Source organism: Notamacropus eugenii, chromosome 2 (genome assembly GCF_028372415.1).
Source record: "Notamacropus eugenii isolate mMacEug1 chromosome 2, mMacEug1.pri_v2, whole genome shotgun sequence".
In the NCBI taxonomy this organism is placed as follows: Eukaryota; Metazoa; Chordata; class Mammalia; order Diprotodontia; family Macropodidae; genus Notamacropus; species Notamacropus eugenii.
In genome coordinates, this window is record NC_092873.1 from 259,520,188 (window position 1) to 259,544,116 (window position 23,929).

Genomic DNA, 23,929 nt, shown 5'->3' on the forward strand with positions numbered 1-23,929 from the left:
TTAACATTTAAGCACAGTAAGGCAAAAGAAATCAGCACAGAACGCCTCCTTCCACACCTACATTGCATCACCTCTCTGCTGAGACAAATGAGAGATGCTTCATTGTCAGTTTTGTAAGGAAGGTAATGAGCTCCAAAGGGAGGTGCACAAAACAATCTATCTGAGTGCACAAATAAAATATTAGAACTTAGGAGAGCAGTACATCTCTCATCTATGCTTGTGGGACATGTCTGCCCCCAGGACAAACTTTACTGGCCATTCTACCCAACTGGCAGATAATCATTACACATTTGGTTCCAGCTCCCCCTATTCATCCTCTCCTCTCTTCCTACTACTTACTTCCATAGGATACATAATATAGTTAGTTGAGCACAGGGTCAACCAGCAGTCATTCTCTTCCAGTGTCCAATCCTTGGCCCAAGACTCAACCTTGTCCACCTTCTTCCATACCACCAATGTAGCAGTTGTAAACATCTTTAAAATCCCCTGGCTCAGGCTCTATACACGTATAAAATTTATACTTAAATACATATATTTGTATTTATATATATATATATATACATACATACATACATACATACATATTGGGAGTGCTTGCTTTTTTCTTTTTTAACTGATAGAAATGCTTGATCAAAAAAGTCTTGAGAACACTGCTCTAAGGTCACAACTGGTCACCTCATAAAAGTACATTCCTTGTGTTTTACATAATATATAATACATTATATTATATATATAATATATATACACATATACATTATATTATATATTACATGTATTATATTATACATATACATTATATTATATATACACATATATACATATGTGTATAAGTGTATATATGTGTTTATTTGTCTTAAGGATTTCAATATGTGAAGGAAGTAGACTTGCTAAATGATCCTGGTCCTTAACTTTCTTTCTGTATATAATTGTAGCTCATTATTTTAAATCATAGATCTACGCAAAAATTCCCACCTCTACAATATATGAAAATACACAACCTTAAAATGTATAACAAGGCATTTAACTCTTTCCTTACTGTTCTATGAAGCCTCTTTATCACTATTCCATATCACATACTCTAAACTCCAGTGAAACTGAACTTCCCATAATTCCATACCTATTTCTCTTACCATGTTTTTCCTTGTGACATTCCCTGGAATGCTCCTCCTCTTTCTCTTTTCATTTCTGCCTAGTCAAATCTTGTCTGCACATTAAATTCTGGTTCAAATGTTACTTCCCCCATGAGACCTTCCTGATCCATTTAGTTGGAAATAATTGTTCTTTCCTTAGTTCTTCCATGGAAATCTGTACGTCTTTTATATTGCTATCATGCTCCATTTTGAATTCACTATTGTTTATGTGACATATCTTCACTAGTCCCTTATAAGCTTCATGAGGGAGTATTTTGATTGTATATTTAATTAATTTAATTTTAATTTAATCTCCTAGGGCCCAGTAGGACACTCTGCACCAAGTTGATACTTAATATGTGGAGATCATTGGTCCTATGATTTCATTAACATAGTGAATTCCAGGTGAGGAAATTCCCTCTCCCAATGTAATAGGCACCTTCTCTGTCATTTTTAAGTCTTAAGACAAGTTTTCCTAGATCACAAGGAGGTTAAATAACATGTCAAATATATCATGGTCCAGGAGAGAGGAAACTGGTAATTAAAGTCTTTCTATCAGAATATCGAACTATCTCTAACACGAATTTTATTGAATTTCATTTCATTTCTGAGGTCTAGATCTTTGCCATTGGTTGTGCTTCTTTACCTCTAAATATCACTTTTCATTCTTTTTCCCATATTCTCTAAGATCAGAATTCATGAGCATCTAAGTTCAGAGGTTAGATTTTATTATCATTATTACGTTTTTATACTGAACATTTTGATGGTACAGACCATGTCTTATCTTTTTTTTTTAATTTCTCTGAGTCGCAATCACAGTGCCTTGAATGTAACTTTTGATAATAAATGTTTGTTGAATCAAGCAATGAATGGTTAAAAACTGATCCTTAAAAGTTTATGTCGAGTTATGTTATAGGTTTTTGACTGTTGTAGGTTTTCTCGTATGAAGAGTGTCTTACTCAAGGTTTCATTTAATTGCTTATGGAATTAGTCCATGCAAAATCCAATATTTCTACATGTATATGTTTTAGTTATTTGGCATTGCAAATCCATCTATGAGTACAATTAATATTGTTTCTCTCACTTTCTATCACCCTAAATAAAAGCCTGAATTCTTTATTTCAGTGTTTCAGACCACCATGTGGTCTAGGAGATTTTAGTGGATGAGTATCTACTACTATCTTCTTAAATATTTTGTAGACTCTTGCTATTTCAATGGTATATTTCACACTTCAAGGATAATAGGCCAAGATCAGAGCTATTGAACAATCCAAGTTGAAATCTAAGATAATATGACAGAAGTAATAAGGTTTTAGTTAAGGATTCACTAAGAATAGATTTCAGCAGCAAAGATTAAGGTCATAGGTAAAGTATGTGAATGTGGAGCTCTTCTATTTCATAGAGGAATGCGGTCTTTTGGACCATAATGTGTCAAGATCACACATCATTTTCAGTCTATTTTCCCTATTAATATTTTATCAAGGAGGGAGCCAAGGTGGTGAAATAGAAAGACAAGCCTGCTATAGCTCTCCTCCCATAGTCCATAAAATAACTGTAAAAATGACTCTAAACAAATTCTAGAGAAGCAGAAGCCACAAAATGACAGAGTGAAAGAGAATTTCAGCCCAAGACATCCTGGAAGGCCAACAAGAAAGGTTTAATGAACCAGCCACAGAGCAGAGTACAACCAGTGAGCAAAGCCTAACCTTGGTCAACAGGTGCAGCAGGGACAGGACTGGAGCAAGTTTCAGGGCATGGAATCATGGGCAGCAGCTGTTGTTCCCAGATTTCTCAACCCACAAACACCAAAGACAGCTTCAAAGATCAGTGAGAAAACTCTTCCACCTGGATGAGAAGGAAGCAGGGTCCTGCCCCAGCCCCAGCCCTGGCCCCAGGTAGCTGCAACATTTATTTTTGGAACCCTCTACAGACCCTGGGGAATTAAACCACTGATCTGGATCTCAGCCCTAAGTGGCTATCCTGGGCTGAGGAGGGGTGCTGGAGTGGTGGAGCTGGTGGAGGCTCTGGACAGGGAATCCTACTTGCAGATCCTGGGCAGAAAATCTTATGGTTGCTCCCAGACCAGAACGCGGGCCAGGAGAGGAGTAAACACCTCATCCTTGATTGTGCCTCCTTGGAGGAACTGAGAGCATATATGTCCCTAGAGTATACCCTCCACTTGACGAAGGACTCAAAAATCAAGTAACTTGCTGGGAAAATGCCCAAGAATGGGGAAAAAAATAAGACTATAAAAGGTTACTTTCTTGGTGAACAGGTATTTTCTTCCATCCTTTTGGAGGAGGATAAACAATGCATACCATCAGATGAAGACATGAAAGAAAAGGCTTCTGCATCCAAAATCAACAACAAAAAAAAAATGTGATGGTCTCAGGTCATGGAAGAGTTCAAAAAGGATTTTGAAAATCAAGTACAAGAAGTGGAGGAAAAATTGGGAAGAGAAATAAGGGCAATGCAAGAAAATCATGAAAACTGTGTCAACAGCCTGCTAAAGGAGACCCAAAAAAATATTGAAGAAAATAACACTTTTAAAAATATGCTAGCCCAAATGGCAAAAGAGGTCCAAAAAGTCAATGAAGAGAAGAATGCTTTAAAAAGCAGAATTAGAAATGGAAAAGGAGGTTCAAAAGCTCACTGAAGAAAATAGCTCTTTAAAAATAAGAATGGAGCAGATGGAAGCTAATGCCTTTATAAGAAAGCAAGAAATTACAAAACAAAACCTAAAGAATGAAAAAATGGAGGAAAATGTGAAATATCTCACTGGAAAAACAACTGACCTGGAAAACAGATCCATGAGAGACAATTTAAAAATTATGGAACTACCTGAAACCCATGATCAAAAAAGAGCCTAGACATCATCTTTCATGAAATTATCAAAGAAAATTACCTTGCTATTCTAGAACCAGAGGGTAAAATAAATATTGAAAGAACCCACCAATGACCTCCTGAAAGAGATCCCAAAAGGAAAATTCCTAGGAATATTGTAGCCAAATTCCAGAGTTTCCAGGTTAAGGAAAAAAGACTGCAAAGCAGTCAGAAAGAAACAATTTAAGTATTGTGGAAATACGATCAGGATAACACAAGATCTACCAGCTTCTACATTAAGAGATCAAAGGGCTTGTAATATGATATTTCAGAAGTCAAAGGAAGTAGGATTAAAACCAAGAATCATCTACCCAGAAAAACTGAATATAATACTTCATGGGGAAAATGGTCATTCAATTAAATAGAAGACTTTCAAGCATTCTCAATGGAAAGACCAGAGCTGAATAGAAAATTTGACTTTTATTCACAAGAATCAAGAGAAGCATGAAAAGGTAAACAGGAAAGAAAAATCATATGCAACTTACTAAAGTTAAACTGTTCACATTCCTACATGGAAAGATAATATTTGTAACTCTTGAAACTTTTCTCAGTATTTGGGTAACTGGAGGGATTATATACATATATACAGACAGAGGACACAAGATAAGTTGAATAGGAAGGGATGATATCAAAAAAAAAAACAAATTCAAGGGGTGAGAGAGGAATATTTTGGGAAGAGAAAGGGAGGAATGGAATGGGGCAAGTTATCTCTCATTAAAGAGGCAAGAAAAAGTTTTTACAATGGAGGGGAAAAGGAAGGCAGATGAGAAGGAAACAGTGAAGTTTACTCTCCTCACACTTGGCTTAAGGAGGGAATAACATGCACACTCAGTTTGGTATGAAAATGTATCTTACTACAAGAAAGTAGAGGAGAAGGGATAAGTGAGGTGGGGAGATGATAGAAGGGAGGGCAAATGGGAGGAGGGAGTAATTAAAAAATAAACACTTTTGGGAAAGAACAAAGTCAAAAGAGAGAATAGAATAAATAAAGGACAGGATAGGATGGAGGGAAATATAATTAGTCTTTCACAACATAATGATTATGGAGGTCTTTTACATGACTACACATGTAAGGCCTATGTTGAATTGCTTGCCTTCTCAGTGGGTATAGGAGGGAGGAAGAGAGAAAAGTTGGAACTCAAAGTTTCAGAAACAAATATTCGGAATTGTTTTTGCATGCAACTGGGAAATAAGAAATACAGATAATGGGGTACAGAAATCTATCTTACCCTACAAGAAAAGAGAGAAGATGGGAATAAGGGAATGGAGGGGTGTGATAGAAGGGAGGGAAGATTGGAGGAAGGGATAATCAGAATGCATGGTGTCTTGGGGTGGAAGGAGGGAAAAGATGGGGAGAAATTTGGAACTCAAAATCTTGTGGAAATGAATGTTGAAAAATAAAAAGAAATTAATTAAAGTTTCAAAAAAAAATTTTATTAAGGATTATTTATGTCTTAAGCCTTTTTACCCAGAGGAAAAAAATCACGATTGTACAATGTGTTGTCATGACAAAATTACAATGCTGTCTTTATTTGCAAACTGATTACAAAGCCATAAGTAGTCTTGGTAGCCAGGCTTCATATCTAAATCTTGCTTCCCTAATTGATCTGACAATATGTAGGCCTACACACACACACACATACACACACACACACACACAAACACACACACACACATAGAGGTGCAGAGAAAGAGGAAAAGAGAGAGAAAGAGAGAAGAGACAGAGAGAGAGACAGAGAGAGACAGAGAGAGAGAGAGAGAGAGAGAGAGAAAGTTTGGTAGGACTTACTTTTTAATTAATTTTAGTTAAATATTCAATGAAACCCATTTATATTTCCCAGCACACAACTTTTAATGACTCAGTCTAATGTGAGCACACACACTTGGTTTTCCCCTGTTAAATTGTTTCCCTGTAGCATTTTCTTTTCTTAGCCTGTTAGAAAATGTTATAGAGAAAGGGGTTATATTGTATTTTAAATTGATATTCATTGCTGAGTGGATGCCCAAAGGGTATTCGATCACTGCATTTTTATAAATCAAAAAATAAATGTGCGAGTAAAGATTTCCCAGTGGCCTATCAGACTAATTCAGTTGTTGTTACTCCAACTCTGTAGCCTATTTGAACAGCCAGTCAATAAGGACCTTAACTTACACAGCAGGACCAGAAGAGAGAGGACAAAACTTTGTCGGTCAATTACAATCCTACACAGTCAAATGCTATTATTCATATGCTCTATGATATGTGCTTTTTCATTGGTTTTCTGCTCATCGACATTCATGTGTTTGTTGCTGTATTATTTGTGTTTAATTATTTGTTTAATCATTCTTTGGAACATTTTTGTTAGCTGCATTTTGAAGAGCAGGAAGTTCAGTCACAGAAAGGAAGTATGATAGCTTATCTATAGTTGGCTGAACAACCATTCTTAGCATAAATTTTTAAATTATTCAGTCTAGAAAGCAAGATTTCTCATGTTTTCTCCTATTAAATAATTAGTTAAAGTAGGTACGTCCATTGGCAGAAGGTCAATAGAATAGGACCAAAGGCTCTGTCCATAACACTACCTAGTAATTTTATAGAAAGTTTTGGAAACAGATTTCCTAGGCACATTGATCTAATACATCAGGAAAATGTGAGACACATAGTGTGCCTGGATTTTGGGGAATCTTTTGACAAAACATCTCATGATATAGTGATAAGCAAGATGGTGGTAGGTGGGAATGCATAATAATATAGGCATGCGGATTCAAAAATTGTTGGAAGACTGGCCCCCAAAATTGTTGATGATTTAATCACTAGAGGGCGCTATCTAGTATAGTGCTCCAAGACATTTGTTCTAGGTCTTGTTCAGTTCAATATTTTTCAATAACTTGAGCAAAGTTGGGCAGAAGATAACCTACCATAAATCTTCACAGGGATCCTTCTCACTTCCACAATACATTGGTTATCCAAGTGCACTATAATGATTGCATAACCCTCTCAGATATAGATAGATAGATAGATAGACAGACAGACAGACAGACAGACAGACAGACAGACAGACAGACAGACAGACAGACAGATAGATAGATAGATAGATAGATAGATAGATAGATAGATAGATAGATAGATAGATAGATGATAGATAGATATAACAGATATTTACCAGGCCAGGCTGAAAGACATAGACATGTTAGGAAAAGAAACAATTCTAATAATATTACATTTTGTGTATCCTGAAATATATATGTATGTGTGTAGGTATACATACATATATAAAATATATGTATATGTATGTATATTCATAGACATAGACATACACACATATGTATTATAAAGAGTAGAGGTAGAATTTTTTTCTATATTGCCATCTTTTCTTGACTTTTTTAAAGATAATTTTATGGTGGGTGTGTTTGTGTGTGTGTGTGTGTGTGTGTGTGTGTGTGTGTTTCTTGTTTCAGAAATGGTTATTTCCTTGAAGAGACTAGATAACTTATAAAGACAGAGGGTTCTTTTATTAGGAGTCTCTGAAGAACAATTAATAAAAGCACTGCATTTTGGATCTGCTTGTGGAATCTTTTCTCATAACCAAAGAAAAGTGAAAGAAAATAAATGAGAATTTTGACAATCTAAGCTTTTTTTTCCTTGCCATTCAATATCTCAGTTGAAAACCAGCTCAGTCTGTCCAATTTTAATTAGCTTTCCTTTTCATTAGGTTCCTTCAGAAGCATGCAGAGAAGTGGTGAGCCACAGGATAAAAAGAGATGAGTTGGCAGTAGGAATTTGATACAATGGGGGTGGGGGAGAGCTCTTGTAATTGTGAGAGAACATTAGAGTTGGAGTAATAAGCTGTTAAATACTAGGGCTCACTTTCTCTCTCTTGACTTGATGATTCTCAACCAAAGTCATTTCATAAAATTGTCAAATTTTAGAGTTGAAAATTACGTTCAAGGTCATTTATAAATGAGTAAGGCTGTGTCTACAGAGAATGAAGCTGTAATTTAGGACAATCAACTTAGTAACCTGTTCATAACCCATATGAGAGTTGTATGCTAAAAGAATATCCAGATTTTTTTGGTAAAATTTAGATCAAGGCTTCATGGGAAGAAGTTGAGGAATGGATAGCTCATTTAATACAACATAGATTATTAAGTACCTACTATGTGCAAGATACTATGAATGCAAGGACAAAAGCAAAACAGCTTTTATGATCAAGGAGCTAAAATAGAGTGAGTGGTGAAACAGAACATGTACCTAGATAAATATATCTGAAACCCCCTTCATACCAAGTCTGGAAAGTTTTCCTCAAAACAGCCCTGGAATTTGGAATCCATGCATGTAAAAGTAGTAACTCCTGATTGGCTGAGAGAATGAACAGCCATAACATCACAGAAATAGAACAGAGTTTGTTGGACATAGATTTTGAGAGGACCATAAGAGATCTGAGACAAGACAGGCAAGTCCAAACTTCTAAATGGCTACCCTGGCCCCCCCACCATACCCCTTTAATTCTTGTTTGTTGTTCAGTTGATCAGTCACGTCCAACTTTTCATGACCCTATATGGGGTTTTCTTGGCAAAGATACTGGAGTTTTTTGGTGTTTCCTTCTCCAACAGAGAAGACAAACAGAGTTTTAGTGACTTGTCCAGGGTCACACAGCTAGTGAATGTCTGAGGTCAAATTGAACTCAGGTCTTTTTGACCCTGGACTCACTGCTTTATCCACTGAGCTACCTAGCTACCTTCTGCTGAAAGAATAATTCCAAGATGAAGCTACTCTCAGTCTGCTGATTATAGCAGAAATCTTAGTTCATTCCCAGATAATGAGATTGTTTGGTTGGGGTTTCTTTTTGTATTTTCTTTGGCATATTCTATTAGGCATAATTTATGAATTTGCATTTGTTATTTTCTTTGATAAAAGTTTGGTCTTTAACATGCCTCTTGATGATTTTCTGAATATTCAGTGCTTGGGAAGGAGATAAACTGGTAAATGTAAGCCAAGATCTACCCTACATTTTAAGATTGATCTGGAAAGCAGCTTCCATTCTGAATCTCTCAGAATTGTCCTCCTATACTAGAGATATTTGAGATGTGGTAGATGTATATATAAACTAAAATCAGATCAAAATGACTTGAGAGAAATTTGTTAAACTTTCAGTATGAATATTTACTCCTCAATAATCAGCAAATTCTGCAAAGGACTTGATTTATTATTTTGTCTATTGTCTACTTTTAAGAAACTGATAGAGAATATGTTGATAATGAATATTCACCTCAAAAATATGTTGTGCATATTTCTTCCTAATAGCAGTCCATCCCTTCTGTAATCCATCTTCCACATATCCACTAAATTAATCCTCCTAAATCTTGAGTCTGACTCCATGACTGCTTTACTTCAATGGCTCCCTATGACCTTTAGGATAAATTACAAATTTCTCTGTTATTTAAAGCCCTTTGCAATCTAGCTACAACCTTCTTTTGCATGTTGTTTTCCCATTACTTCCCCTCACACATCTGTTTAACTTATTTGCTCTTCCCTATACTCAACATTCTATTTCCCATCTATTGTGCACCAACTGTCTGCCATGTCTGAAATGTTCTCCCTCCTCATCTGTACTTCTTGATACCCCTAGCTCCCTTCAAAGCTCTGATCAAATACTGCTTCCTAAAAGAGGCCTTTCCTGATCCTCTCAGTTTTTACTGAGTCATCCCTCCCAGTCCTTACCTTTGACCACGATTTTTTCCCATGGTAGTATTTAAACACATTGGAAGCAGGGGCTGCTTAATTTTTCTTTAGACCTTCTAGTGTCCCTTGTATCCCAAGCAGAAAGTTTTGCTCTTTTGCCTGGACTTGTGATTTCATTGGTGTAGGAAACTTTCCAGTGACCAAACTCCTTCTACCCATACATATTTGGCATCTGTTCTTTAACTTAGTCTTGGAATGATAAGATTTAGGTTTTACTGATCCCATGACAACTTCTTTATCTATTTCTCCAAGCTGTTCATAGTTGTTTAATAATAAATGGTTGTTGAATAAAATTGAATCATTTAACTCCTTGGCAGAAATTTGGTAATTATGTATCCAAAGTCAGATTTTTTTAAAGGCAAAAAGGCTTTCTGCAAATAAAAAAAATAAAAATTTGTTCAAGATTTTCCAGTGACAGGACCCCCATCTCATGAACAGTTTTTACAAATGAATTTTAGCGGTAAGAACAGCAGGGTTCAGAAGGTCTGTTCAGCAAGTGCAAAGGGTAAAAAGAACATCTCAGTGGCTAGGCTAATTAACAGCTACATGTATATAAAATGCAGACTGGTCTCCAATACTAGAAGCAAAGGTGAAAAGATTAGAGGAAAGCTTCTCTAGACTTTGACTTATCAGTGGAAATAAAAAGTTGTTTTAAGAAAACAAGCATTTTCATGGGAAATAAAAAGCTAAGAACTTTTTGAACCTATTTCAAAGAGTTGGATAACTGAAATATGTTACACAGAGACGAAAGAGAAAAGCAAATGGTTTTTTTTCTTTTGAGATATGTGATTGATAGATTTGAAGTTCTTCCATAAGTGGTAGAATTGGACCTTGTTAGAAAGGAAATTCTCCTGTTTAATGAGGATCCACAGTTGCCAACTGGAGAAAAGATATCAAATGATGATCAGGGAACAAGACATTCCATTCTGGATACTTGGCTTCCTACTGAGGAATACAAGGTAGCCATAAATCCACCTAACAGGAACAATCAGGAAACATACTTTCTTCCATGAAGGATGTGACATGAAGTCTTTCCAGATATGTCAAACTAGAAAATCATTATCCATTTTTGATGATCCAGGCAGAGACAAATGATATTGCCAGAAGGAATCTAAAAAGCATTGCCAAGAATTGTGTAGTTTTAGGTGAGAACAGTGAGAAAGATCTTCAGAATACAGATGGTGTTTAAATCATTGAGGCTGATTAAAAGAAGGGGTTCTGAAGAGAAATAGGGATTTGGGAAGTGAACAGTTGGTTAAGAAGTTGATGTCTGAGAAAAGATTTGGATTCATTGACAATGATGAAAGATTTAAAATTGAGTTCTTGACTAAGGATGTAGTCCTTTCACAAAGCCTAGAAATTTAAAATTGCCTGGAGTCTTGCAGAACTGATCAAAGATCTTTAAATGAAAATGGAAAATGGAGACAGAACATTACCACATACTTCTACTGATCTAGCTATTACAAGGATTGGCAGGTATACTCTTAAATGAAGAATATTAGTATAAAGGTCCCAAAAGATACTAGATGAATGATAGTAATAATATACATATGTTATATAATATATATGTTGTATGCAGTATGTGTGTGTGTGTACATATGAGCAAAACATCAGATATCCATACAAATGTGCAAAATGTGGATAATAAAGTTATCTAGAGACCATAACTCAAGGAGATAAATTTTGACATTCATTTCTACTTGCTCAAAATCTCTCACCTCTGTCCCCCTCTCTATACTCACCAAGTTATTCCTCATCCTCGCTCTGGTTCTCATCACTTTTCACAAGAGTATTATAATTTCATACTACTTGGTCTCTTTATCTTAAGCCTTTCCCTTCACCATCTTATCTTTCACACAGCTGCCAAACTGATTTTACTAACAAACTATGTCAATATGCTTCCTAATCAATATGCTCCAAGAGTTCCCCATTGCTTCTAGGAACAAGCATGGATTTCCCTATTTGGCATTTCCAGATCTTCACAACCTCAGTATTTTCTTATATATTCCTGTCCTCCATGAACTCTATGGTCTAGCCATACTGGTGCAGGAACTCTTCTGCACCCGTGGCACTCTGCTTCTGTACTCTTCCCCTGGCTGATCCTTATGTTTGAACTACATTCCATCAGCACCTCTGGAATCTTTCCTTTCCTTCATGGATCTATTTAAATAGTAGTTTCAACATGAAACCTATTGTGTTCTTCCCAGCTGATAATTTGCTCTTTTTCCAGACTACTTTGAATTATTTTTGTATATCATATGCATATATTTATATACATATATATGTATATATACATATATATGTGTGTATATATATATATATATATATATATATGTATATATATATATATATATATATATATATATATATGTGTGTGTGTGTGTGTGTGTGTGTATATATATAGTTACTCCCATTAGAATATAAACTCTTTCAGGAAAGAAAATTTTTGTTTTTGTCTTTATTTCTCCAAAACCCCAGTATAACAATGTTCAGCACATGATAGGTGTTTTTAAAATGCTACTTAAATAATTAATAGGTGACATTGATAGATGAGGAATGTGACTAGTGACCAAATATACCAATGGTTGGGGATTTCATATTTTAAAGGGACATATTAGACAAATCTACTTCTATAATACACACAATATGCATAGTGATACACAATAGGTATTTAATAAAGGTACTTATGGATTGACTACATCTTTACAGTCACCTGACTGACTGAAAGGGAATACAAGACTGTTTATTATTTATTAATTCCATAGAAATCTATTGTGTGTGAAGCAAGAGGTAAGGAATACCTCTCAGACATGCTTAAAGATGAAAAAAACCAAATCCCCCATCTGTTATTGCATGCTTTTCTCACTAATTATTTATTTTACTATATTCCAAAGAAGTCTAATAGGTATATTCTGGAACAAGGTTGTGAAGCACATAGTTCACAGGCTAAATACAGCCCACAACCCTCCTGAATGTAGCCCAAACCAAATTAAAACGTAGTTGAAAAATAGTTAACAGAACAAATAAAAATATAATAAAACATAGATAAAACTATTATTTTAAAACTAAGTTAATATGCAGCTCACAGGGATCCTTATGTAAGGATCAGTAGGTTTCTTTCTATTTTAATTTAACACCACTCCTCTAGACTATTTTTAACTGTTTTTCTTTTTTATTCTGAATTTAATGGTCATTTTTTAACATGTAACTATTTCAATATACAAAAATTAAGAAAACGCTTTAATTACCAGTTATATACATCTAGCTTTTAAGAAATGTAAGTGTATATGTGTGTATTTCATTTAACAAAGCAAATTGCTCTTTTGTGTTTTCTTCTGTGCTGTTTTTTCTACCATGCATTAAAGATGTTTCACTAATTGTTTTTTTTAATCTGTCACTACCCACTAATATGCCACCTCCACCCTACCAAAGTAAAAACTGTCCTTCTCCTCCCTCTCCTTCTTCTTTCTCTCCCCCTTGTCCTCTCCCATTCCTCTCCCTCTCCTCCTCTCATCTCCCCTCCTCCCCAGCACACATAGTATTAGCACAATGAGTGTGACTGTGTGTATGCATAAACCAAATGACCACATGGTTAGAATCTGAGAATGTGTACCTCATTCTGAAATTCTAGCCCATTACTTCACTGTTAAGAAGTGAAAGTTATATTTCCTCATCATTCTTTTGAAGTTATAATTGTTCCCTACTTTGATCAGAGTTCTGATATCCTTCAGAGTTGTTTTCCTTTATATTACTGTTGTTGTAATTATCTAAATTATTCTCTTGCCTCTCATTTCATTTTGAATCAGTTTATACAAGCATTCCAATGTTCCTCTGAATCTATCATGTTTGTCATTCCCTATGGCACGACAATATTTCACTACATCCATATGCCACAATTTGTCCAGCTTGTTGTACACGTATTTTATTTCCAGTTCTTTGCTACTATAAAAAGTGCTACTATAAATTCTTATTCAAAAGGACTCTTTACCTCTCTCCTTGATTTTTGAGATATATACCTAATATAGTAGTATATAGTATAAGATATTGTCCCTTACCTACATGGACAGTTTGGTTGCTGAAGGGAGCAGGAAAAAAACAGTATTTATATAAGGATAACTGGTAAAAATCAACTTGTGAAGAAAGTCTCTCAGTTAAAATGTTAAGCAAAAATATGTCGTTTGGAGAACTAAATAGAGAACTGTCCTTCAAAAAATGCACTGAGAGAATTCATATGAAGTGAAAGCAAAGATTGGTGTAATGATGACTGGGACACAATGTGGTTCATCATCTGATTTGTGTATGAATGGGTTATTTAGAGCTTCAGAACTAATAACTAAGAAATTTTAAACCAAATAAAATTTGGGAAATATGGGAAAAAAGTACATTTGGATTCATATGTTCATAGAAAGATTTTTTTTAGTTTTACCTCATAAGGTAATGATGTCTCAGACCACCAAGAGTTTATGATTAAGAGAACGTGGAAAACGTAAGAAGTTAGTAGGAGACAAAACTATTAGAAGTGATAGAAAAAGAAGCTGGAGAATAATCTAAGTTCAGAAACCATAAAAATCTAGGGACATATAACATAAAAGACTATGACAAAAGTTACTAAAAGAAGACAGAAACTGATAGGAGTTGTGTGGAAAGGAATATTTGTTGCTGCAATCCTTGGAGTATAATGATTGGAAGATATTCATTTTTTTGATGATTACCTGAAGACAGCCTGGATCAACTGAAAGAACTCTTCAATTGCTATGCAGCTTGGAAGAAAAATCATGTAGATTTTTTTCTCTTAGAATTTAACAGACAAATTTCCCTTAGAATGACAGTTAACTCCATCCAAGGAGTCATTCTCTTCTATCAAAGTCCCCCAAAATTCTCTGTGATCCTCATAAATGTACAGTATTAGCAGATCAGCATTCAAGGTCTTTGTAAACCTTGCTCTTAGCAAGCTGTGATGACAAGAGCTTTTAAAAAAAGAGACTTAAGAGAGCCAAACCCTGCCTTAAAGGCAGAGAAAGAGCCTCTCTTCCAACATGGAATCTCCCTTTCATATGTCAAAATCATAAATTATTGTTTGAAAGATATAAAAACAGAGATAACTTTGGTGCTTCTCTCATTGATAATAGCAAGTAAAGCATAAAACAGAGAGGCATGATTGCCACAGGTAGTTCCCATTGTCAAAGGAAATGCCCAGAGTAAAAATGGAAGACATGTTCTCTCTATAGGTTAAGGGCTCTAGAGACTCCTGTTTATTGATGACACTGTAGACTGGGTCCAGAACATTGCAGAACTTTCTAAGAAAGATTGAAAATCACTTGAAAATTACATCTGACTCTACATGTATAAAATATTTCCTATTATCTAGATTGATATTCAGTTGGACAGAGAACTCAGAGAGGTAGTCCATTAGAATACACATCCTAGACAGATATTGTAAATGGATGACAAATGGGGCTCAGAATTGAAAAAGAAGGAAAAGATTGAGTTGCATTGTAGTGGGAACTGGGCAGTACCTGTGATCCTTTTGGAAACAGAAATCTACTTTCTAACATCAATATTCTTCTGGTGATATTCTATTGTTACAAGTAATAGACTATTATATTCTTCTTTGTTATTTTCATTTTTAACACAGTTCATATCACATATAACAATTCCAACTTTTGGTCAGGTGATACTTCTTTTAAAGCATTTATAATAATAGACCACAAACAAATTTTTTTAACATTAACCAAGACACAAATAATAATTATGTATCATAACTTCACAAGTCATTGATCTAACTATCTCCACACTATTACTAAGAATTAAAAGACCTTAACTTATTGTTTTTGGTCTAAGGTCCTAAGCCTAATAGATTAATTTTAGACTTAACCTCAGATGTTTCCCTACCAACAATCTATAATTTAATGAATCTGGTATTAAGCTTACAAACCTTTTGACTATAGGAAATTGTTACTAAGTGTAGGGACATTGCAGGGAAACAATATCTCCCCAACTTCATGTCAATTCCAGGCAGGAGTAGATTGTCAACTTGCATTCAATCAGGCTTATAGTCTGCCAGGTGTCAGTGGGAAAATTGAGTCAGGAGAATCTTACCTCAGCCTAGCCTGAATTCGCCCACCATTCCCATGAGATCACCTTTTTCAGTTCATACCAGCATCTTACAGGCTTACTAGCATCATGGATTGGAAGCTCAGACTGCCTTTCTTGCTATCCATACCTGGAGTTAGACTCAGAAGAACAGTCAGAAAATAGCCCCATAGAATCTTAAAATGCAAGTTCCAATAACCAGGTTTCAGATATGACTATAACTTCACACTAGCTAAGGAACATCTTTTGAAGCAAGTCTTAAATGGCTTACATGCCTTTTTAAATGTGTTCTAGTTCCTGATTAAATAGCAATCATAAAATCAAATTTACCATTAATACCTTAACTTTTTCATCAATGCCAAATTTTACCCAAGGTTACCTGCCTCTAGGAAACTTAGACTAAGATTCTTTTCCCCAAACTAAAGATGTCTCTGATTTAGTCTCAGTAATTAATTCAATGAATTGTTTTAATACTAATTGATTTTATATCGCTTTGTAACATGTCCAATTTTTCTCCCCATCTCTCCCCTCTCCCCATCCCCTAATACCTTGCATTCTGATTACCTCTTCCCTCCATGTACCCTCCCTTCTATCACACCCCACCCTTCCCTTATCCCCATCTTCTCTCTTTTCTTGTAGGGCAAGATAAATTTCTATACCCCATTACCTGTGTTTCTTATTTCTCAGTTATATGCAATAATAATTCTCAACATTACTTTCTAATACTTTGAATTCCAACTTCTCTCCCTCTCTTCCTCCCTACTCATCCCCACTGAGAAGGCAAGCAATTCAATACAGATTAAATATGTGTCATTTTGCAAAAGACTTCCATAATAATCATGTTGTGTAATACTAACTATATTGTCCTTTATCGCCCTTTGTTTTTTATTCCCTCATTTGAACTTGTCCCTTCCCAAAAGTGTTTACTTCTAGTTACTCCCTTCTCCCATTTGCCCTCCCATCTATCATTCCCCTCTCCCCACTTGTCACCTCCTCCCCTACTTTCCCGTAGTATAAGATAGATTTTCATACCAAATTTAGTGAGCATGTTATTCCTTCCTTAAACAATATGTGGAGAGAGTAGCTTCACTTTTCCTCTCTCCCCTTCTCCCTTTTCTCCTCCAATGAACAAGATTTTTCTTATCTCTTTTATGAGTTATGGCCTGCTCCATTCCATTTCTCCCTTTCTCCTCTCAGTATTTTCCTCCCTAAGCCCTTAATTTTTATTTTATTTATTTTTTTTGTAGATATCATCTTTTCTGATTCAATACAACCTGTTCTCTCTGTCTATGTGTGTGTGTGTGTGTGTATGTGTGTGTGTATGTAAAATCCCTTCACCTACCCAAATGTTGACAAAAGTCTCAAGAGTTATAAATATTTTCTTTCCATGTGGGAATGTAAACAGTTCAACTTTAGAAAGTCTTTTATGATTTTTCTTTCCTGTTTACTTTTTCATGCTTCTCCTGATTCTTGTGTTTAAAAGTCAATTTTTTTTCTTCAGTTCTGGACTTTTCATCATGAATGCTTTAAAGTCTCTATATCATTGAATGACCATTTATTCCCTTGAAGTATTATACTCAGTTTTACAGGGTAGGTGATTCTTGGTTTTAATCCCAGTTCCTTTGACTTCTGCAATATTCTATTCCAAGTCCTTCGACCTCTTAATGTTGAAGCTGCCAGATCCTGTGTTTATCCTGATTGTATTTCTAAAATACTTGAATTGTTTCTTTCTAGCTGCTTGCAGTATTTTCTCCTTGACCTGGGAACCCTGGAACTTGGCCACAATATTCCTAGGAGTTTCTCTCTTCAGGTCTCTTTCAGGAGGTAACTTTCAATATTTATTTTGCCCTCTGCTTCTAGAATATCAGGACAGTTTTCCTTGATAATTTCATGGAAGATAATGTCTAGGCTCTTTTTTTGATCATGGCTTTCAGGTAGTCCCATAATTTTTAATTTATCTCCTGGATCTGTTTTCCAGGTCAGTTGTTTTTCCAATGAGATGTTTCACATTGTCTTCTATTTTTTCAGACTTTTAGTTTTGTTTTTTAACTCTTTCACTTATGTCATAATCATTAGATTCCCTGAACTCAATTCTCTCTTTTAAAGAACTATTTTGTTCAGTGAGCTTTTGAACCTTCTCCTCCATTTAGCTAATTCTGCTTTTTAAAGCTTCCTTCTCCTCATTGGCTTTTTGGACCTCTTTTTCCAATTCAGTTAGCCTTTTTTTAAAGGTATTATTTTCCTCAGCATTTTTTTGGTTCTCCTTTAGCAAGCCGCTAACTTGCTTTTCAAGCTCTTCTATTGCCTGAGCCCAATTTAAGTTCACTTTGAAGAGGCCCTGGAGGCAGGGGTCTTAACTTCCTGTGACGGTAAGCCTTATTCTTCCTCATCTGAAAGATGAGAGGAGACACCTGTTCACCAAGAAAGTAACCTTCTATGGTCTTATTTTTTTTTCCCTTTTGGGGGCATTTTCCCAGCCAGTTACTTGACTTCTGAATCCTTTGTGAAGAGGATGGTCTTATTGTCCCTTTTCTCCTCATTACCATGTTCTATGCTGAGATTGGACTCAGCTGCTTGATTCTCCTGGGGCTTTGGGTGGAGGCAGGGCCGTCACTTAGGGCTGAAGTTTAAATCAACTGCTCCCTACTACCAGAGGCTTTAAGCTCAACTGCCTGGACAATGGACCCAGGTTGCTTCTTGGCCACTGTAGCTGCCTGCAGTCTACTGCTGCTGTTGCTGCTGTCAGGAATCCCATTCCCCTCTCTCCCAGTTGGGGAAGCCCTCCCACACTGACCTTTGAAGTTTTCTTTGTCACTTGTGGGTTGAGGTATCTGGGACCCTCTCTGCTGGAAACTCTGCCCCAGAGGTCTGTTCAGGTCCTGTTCCTCCCAGTGCCATGTGGCCATGGCTGGGCTCCTCTCTGCTCAGCACCCTGTGAGATAGATCTTTTTTTTGGTCTTCCAGGATACCTTTGGCTGGAAACCTCTTTCACTCTGTTGTTCTTTGGCTTCTGCTGCTCTAGAATTTGTTGAGAGTCATTTTTTGCTGGTATTTTGTGGGCTGTGGGGGAAGCACTAGAGTATATGCATCTTTCTACTCTGCCATCTTGGCTCCCAGGATATTATATTTTTTTAAAAATTTAAGTCACAAACCATCCACAAGGCAGCAGAAACACTGGAGGTAGCCATAAGAAGTCTGTAACATATCAATTAAGAATTCTGTGGGAAAAAAAGTAAATTTAAGGATATCGTTAGCATTATATGACCAGAAGTAAACCATATCCTTTCTACTTCAGGCTTATCCTAGAATCTCTCTGAGATCCTGGGTCCTTTTTGCTCTGAGATAGGCTACTAACTCTAAAGCCTGATCACCCTGGAATATGTCTCCACAAGGCCTATCTCCAAACTAGCAAGCTCCTCCTGGAGACTCCATTTTGTGGAAGGTCCAGTCTAGTCTGCCTTCACTTTCTTCCCATCCCTGTTCATGACTTTTCAAATGTCAAAACTATGCCCCTACACTGTGCACTTCCTCCTCCTCACTCTCCTACTTTACTTGCCTCAACATACTCCCCTCTACCATGGAATTTATGAGATGCCACAAGAGTCATATAAAATGGGATGCCATGGATAGATTTCAAAGCCCCCACTAAAAAAAGCTCCCAAAAGCAGGAAGATAAGAGGTGTTTTAAGTGTAACAAGCAAATCCTATGAAAGAAGGATTTACCTTGTTTGGTTTGGCTCCAAATGACATAATTAGGAGTGGAGTATGATTGGTAAGAAGTACATTGCTGGCTACATTCAAGAAAAAAAGAAATTCTAACAATCAGACAAAAGTGGAATGGTCTGCCTTAATAAGTAACAGATTTCCATCATTATAAATCTTCAAGAAGCTACACATCCACTTTTTGGAGGCACTGGATTTTTGAGAATATTACAGTTCAGGTTTGGAATACATGATCACTAAGGTTCCTTTGAATTCTGGGACTTCCCTATTCTATGAGTTGCCTATAAAAGTGGACCAGTTATCCTAAAAGATACTGTTTCATTGGAATAAGGAAACATTTGAAGTTTCAAATACAACAGCCATAAGACCAGATTTCCTTGTTTAATGTCATCTGCCCTTAGTTTGGGTCAAAGCCTATTGGAGAACAGTCCCATTCAATGTCTTCTTGGTATCTGAATCCAAAAGCCTACTGGTGATATTAATATACTATATCGCCACACTATTGATTTTCATCTATGCCATCCAGATAAATTTTTTTTGATTCTTTGTAATTGCCTTCTGGACATTTCTATAATTGTCTTTTAAGTGCAAAAACAACAAGAAAGGATAAGATAAAATAAAAAGTCCAATACAAAGAAAGCATTATTGCCCTAAAAACTAAATGCAGAATAATGAGTCATTCTTTAGCTTTGGTTACTATATATATCTTCTCCTCCAAATAATATATTTCTTGTCCAATTGACCACTCAACTGTTCATTCTGGCATATAGAGCAAGAAGAAAGGAAAAGATCATTAAAAGATCTTCATAGAACATCAGCATAGAAAAGTAGAATTGATCGAGAGCAAAGTACTTGAAAGCCATTAATGCAAACCAATCTAATTGAAAGCAAAAAAATGAGGGGGAAATGCTGCTAAAGGACTAAAAGGGGGGAAAGTTCTAAACAATAATATGACTCTCCTAAATATAAGCTTTCTAAATGAGCGACATAATGTTCCATGCCATAATCACCACTGCAATGAGAAAACTGCCTAAATCGTTTCTAAACCAGATTTGTCAGTCATGCTGCTCTGTGCTCTGAGTAACAATTTTCTGTGCAATTAATATTAAACCTTCCAAGGCAGCTCTGACTTCTGATGTTCTGTGTGCTTTTGGCATTAGAGAAACAGCAAAGGCATAAAATATTGTAATATGGAACAAAAGTGTGGGGGGGCGTAAACGTTACTTGCAAAAAGGGGCCTTGGAATAGTAACATAATTAGGGTATGTTTTTTGTGCAAGATTACATATAATGTCACTTGAATTGTTCCTTCTATTTTATGTTTAATTATAGTTTTTATTGCACTAGTAAGAGATTCAGCTGGTAAAATAACCCTATAAGCTGAGAACATTTTTTTTTCCCTTTTCTGAAAACTTTTAGCCCACTCCATGGATATTCTCCTTATGATCAGAGACAAAAAAGTACTGCTGATTCCTTATTTGCATGCTGGCATCTTCTGAAGCATCATTATTATGAGACTGGATGGGGAATTTTGAAAAACTAAAGTGGATAAGAAACACAGATGGGAACAGGGCAGAATGATTTTACTCTGCCTCTCACTGAGAGTCCACACTGACTTCTAGAAAATGTGTATCAGATGTTAATGAAAATGTAATTATAAAGAAAAATCAGAATTCCTGTGTGTGGCAACCTTTCAGAACTATGACCTAACCATGGTACAGTATTTACCCCCCATGCAAATTTTATTGTATCTCTGATATTGAGACAACTGAATAAACGCCCTTTAGCAAGAACTGGACATAACCTCATATCAGAGCAAGGTTGGGAATGGCGCACAACGTGAGTTAGCCTCAAGTGATAGCAATGCATTAAAACTTTTACGGAGTATATAATATTTAGAGCAGTTCAAATTTGTAAGTATTTACTAGGTATGAATGATTATCTAACAATTTTGACCATGAGTTGCCTTGAAAAGAAAAATTGGATAAAAATAAAAGTGAGCCTGAAGGAGTAGACAAGAGTGCAGGGTGAGAGAAGATGTGTTTGAGCTTATTTTGCCATACAATTACCTGCCAAATGCAATGTTGTTCATTAAAGGACACTGTAGTAGAAAGAATAATTGTGAATACCTTGATATAATAGACTGCTTAAGTATTCTTTCTTGTGGTAGAATTCTAGGTATGCTTTCTTGTGGGAGGAAAACATATCCTCTCACCACAAAAAGAATTTGCAGTTATCACTGTGGATTTCAACATCCTCAAAAAAGTGAGCATTTAGCTGTGTGTGGTGCGTTGGATAGAACAATAAAAATGAAGTCAAGAATACTTGAATTTCAGTTAGAGGTGACCCCCCTGGTTGACTGTAGGTGAGTCTAGTCGTCTGTCGCCGAAGTTGTCCAGCTGCAGCCGTGGATGAACCCGTCAGAGTCCTCGTAACTGGAGCAGCAGGTCAGATTGCCTACTCACATCTTTACAGTATTGCTAAGGGCGATGTCTTTGGGAAGGACCAGGCTCTTATTCTCGTCCTGTTGGATATCACCCCCATGATGGGTATGCTGGAAGGGGTAGTAATGGAACTGCAAGACTGTGCTCTTCCCCTCCTTAAAGAGGTCATTGCAACAGATAAAAAAAAGGTTGTCTTCAAAGACCTTGATGTAGCAGTTCTGGTTAGCTCCATGCCAAGGAAGGAAGGCATGGAGAGGAAGGACTTACTCGAGGCAAATGTGAAAATTTTCAAATCCCAGGGACGGGCTTTGGAAAAATATGCCAAAAATTCTGTTAAGGTTGTGGTTGTTGGAAATCCAGACAATACCAATTGCCTGACGGCTTCCAAGATGACCCCATGGATACCCAAGGAGAATTTCAGCTGTATGACCCGTCTGGATCACAACCAAGCTAAGTCTCAGATTGCTCTTAAACTGGGCTTGACCGTCAATGATGTCAAGAACGTCATTATCTGGGGAAACCACTCCTTAACTCCGTATCCAGATGTTAACCATGCCAAGGATAACATCCGAGGGAAAGAAGTTGGTGTCTATGAAGCTGTAAAGGATGACAGCTGGCTCAAGGGCGAATTTATCATGACTGTTCAGCAGCGTGGTGCAGCTGTCATTAAGGCTCAAAAACTGTCTAGTGCCATGTCAGCTGCCAAAGCAATCTGCGACCATGTCAGAGATACCTGGTTTGGAACTCCAGAGGGAGAATTTGTTTCCATGGGAGTCATCTCTGATGGCAATTCCTATGGAATCCCTGATGATTTGCTCTACTCCTTCCCTGTTATCATCAAGAATAAATCCTGGAAATTTGTGGAAGGCCTCCCTATCAATGATTTCTCCCATGAGAAGATGGATCTCACTGCAAAAGAATTATCAGAAGAAAAGGAGACCACTTTTGAATTTCTTACCATCGCATGACTAGGCAAAAATTATGATGTTGCAAAACACTTAAAATCTGAAGAATATGTGTCATCTTTAAACCTAGTAACAAATAACGATATTATCTTTGGCAAACTACATATGAAAAATTATGCATTTAAAGATTGTGTGTGCTTCTTGGTACATATTTGTGCCTACCATGTCATCATGTTATCAAATGGTGTTAGTGATGAAGTCTAAATAAAAATGACCGACTCCAAAAAAAAATAAAAAGAATACTTGAATTTCAGCATCTCCTCAAACACTTAGTAGGTCTGTTACACTCAACAAAACCTCCCTCAACTTCAATTTCCTCATCTGTGAAATGTGAGTAATAATAGCATATGCCCCACAGACTATGAAGAATGACATAACATCTAGTACTTTGGAAATCTTATAGCACCATGTAAAATGTTGGCCATTATTATTACTTAAAAGCAAAGAATCTGAACTTCTTGTCCATGGATTCCAAGATCCCTTCTGCAATTCCCCTCCAATTTAAAGTTAAGCATTGTGAATAATTTTTGATGAAGAAGTGGCATTTAAGTCTTCAGGTACTAATCTGCATTTATGTGTTAGTCTATGTGTGCCTTTAGAAAACAAAACCAACTTTAGGACAAACCACAAGCACCATGAGGGCAAGAACTGTTTCTTTTGACTTTAGCTTTGTGTGTCTTGTGGGTAACACTTCCCTGCACATAGTTGGTGCTTAATAAAAGCTTGTAGGATTGGAGTGGGTGGGATTGATTAAGAGACAGAGGAAGATTTCATCTGAAACTTCCAAAGTTTATTACCCGTCATACTTGAGTTGTGCAGTATAGACAACTTAAATAGAAAAAAGATATGTGGCACATGGTAACGTAAATGTCTTATTTGAACAATTAGGTTTCTGAGCTGATCATAACAATGAATTTAGTTCCACACAACTTTGTTAATAATATATAATCATCCATTTATTCCAGTAAAA

The 23,929-nt window shown here is 36.2% G+C and overlaps 1 pseudogene; it reads left to right on the plus strand.

Annotated features, from left to right (window-relative positions):
- Positions 1-21,894: 21,894 nt before the first annotated feature.
- Positions 21,895-23,207, plus strand: LOC140523872 (malate dehydrogenase, cytoplasmic pseudogene; annotated as a pseudogene).
- Positions 23,208-23,929: the final 722 nt, after the last annotated feature.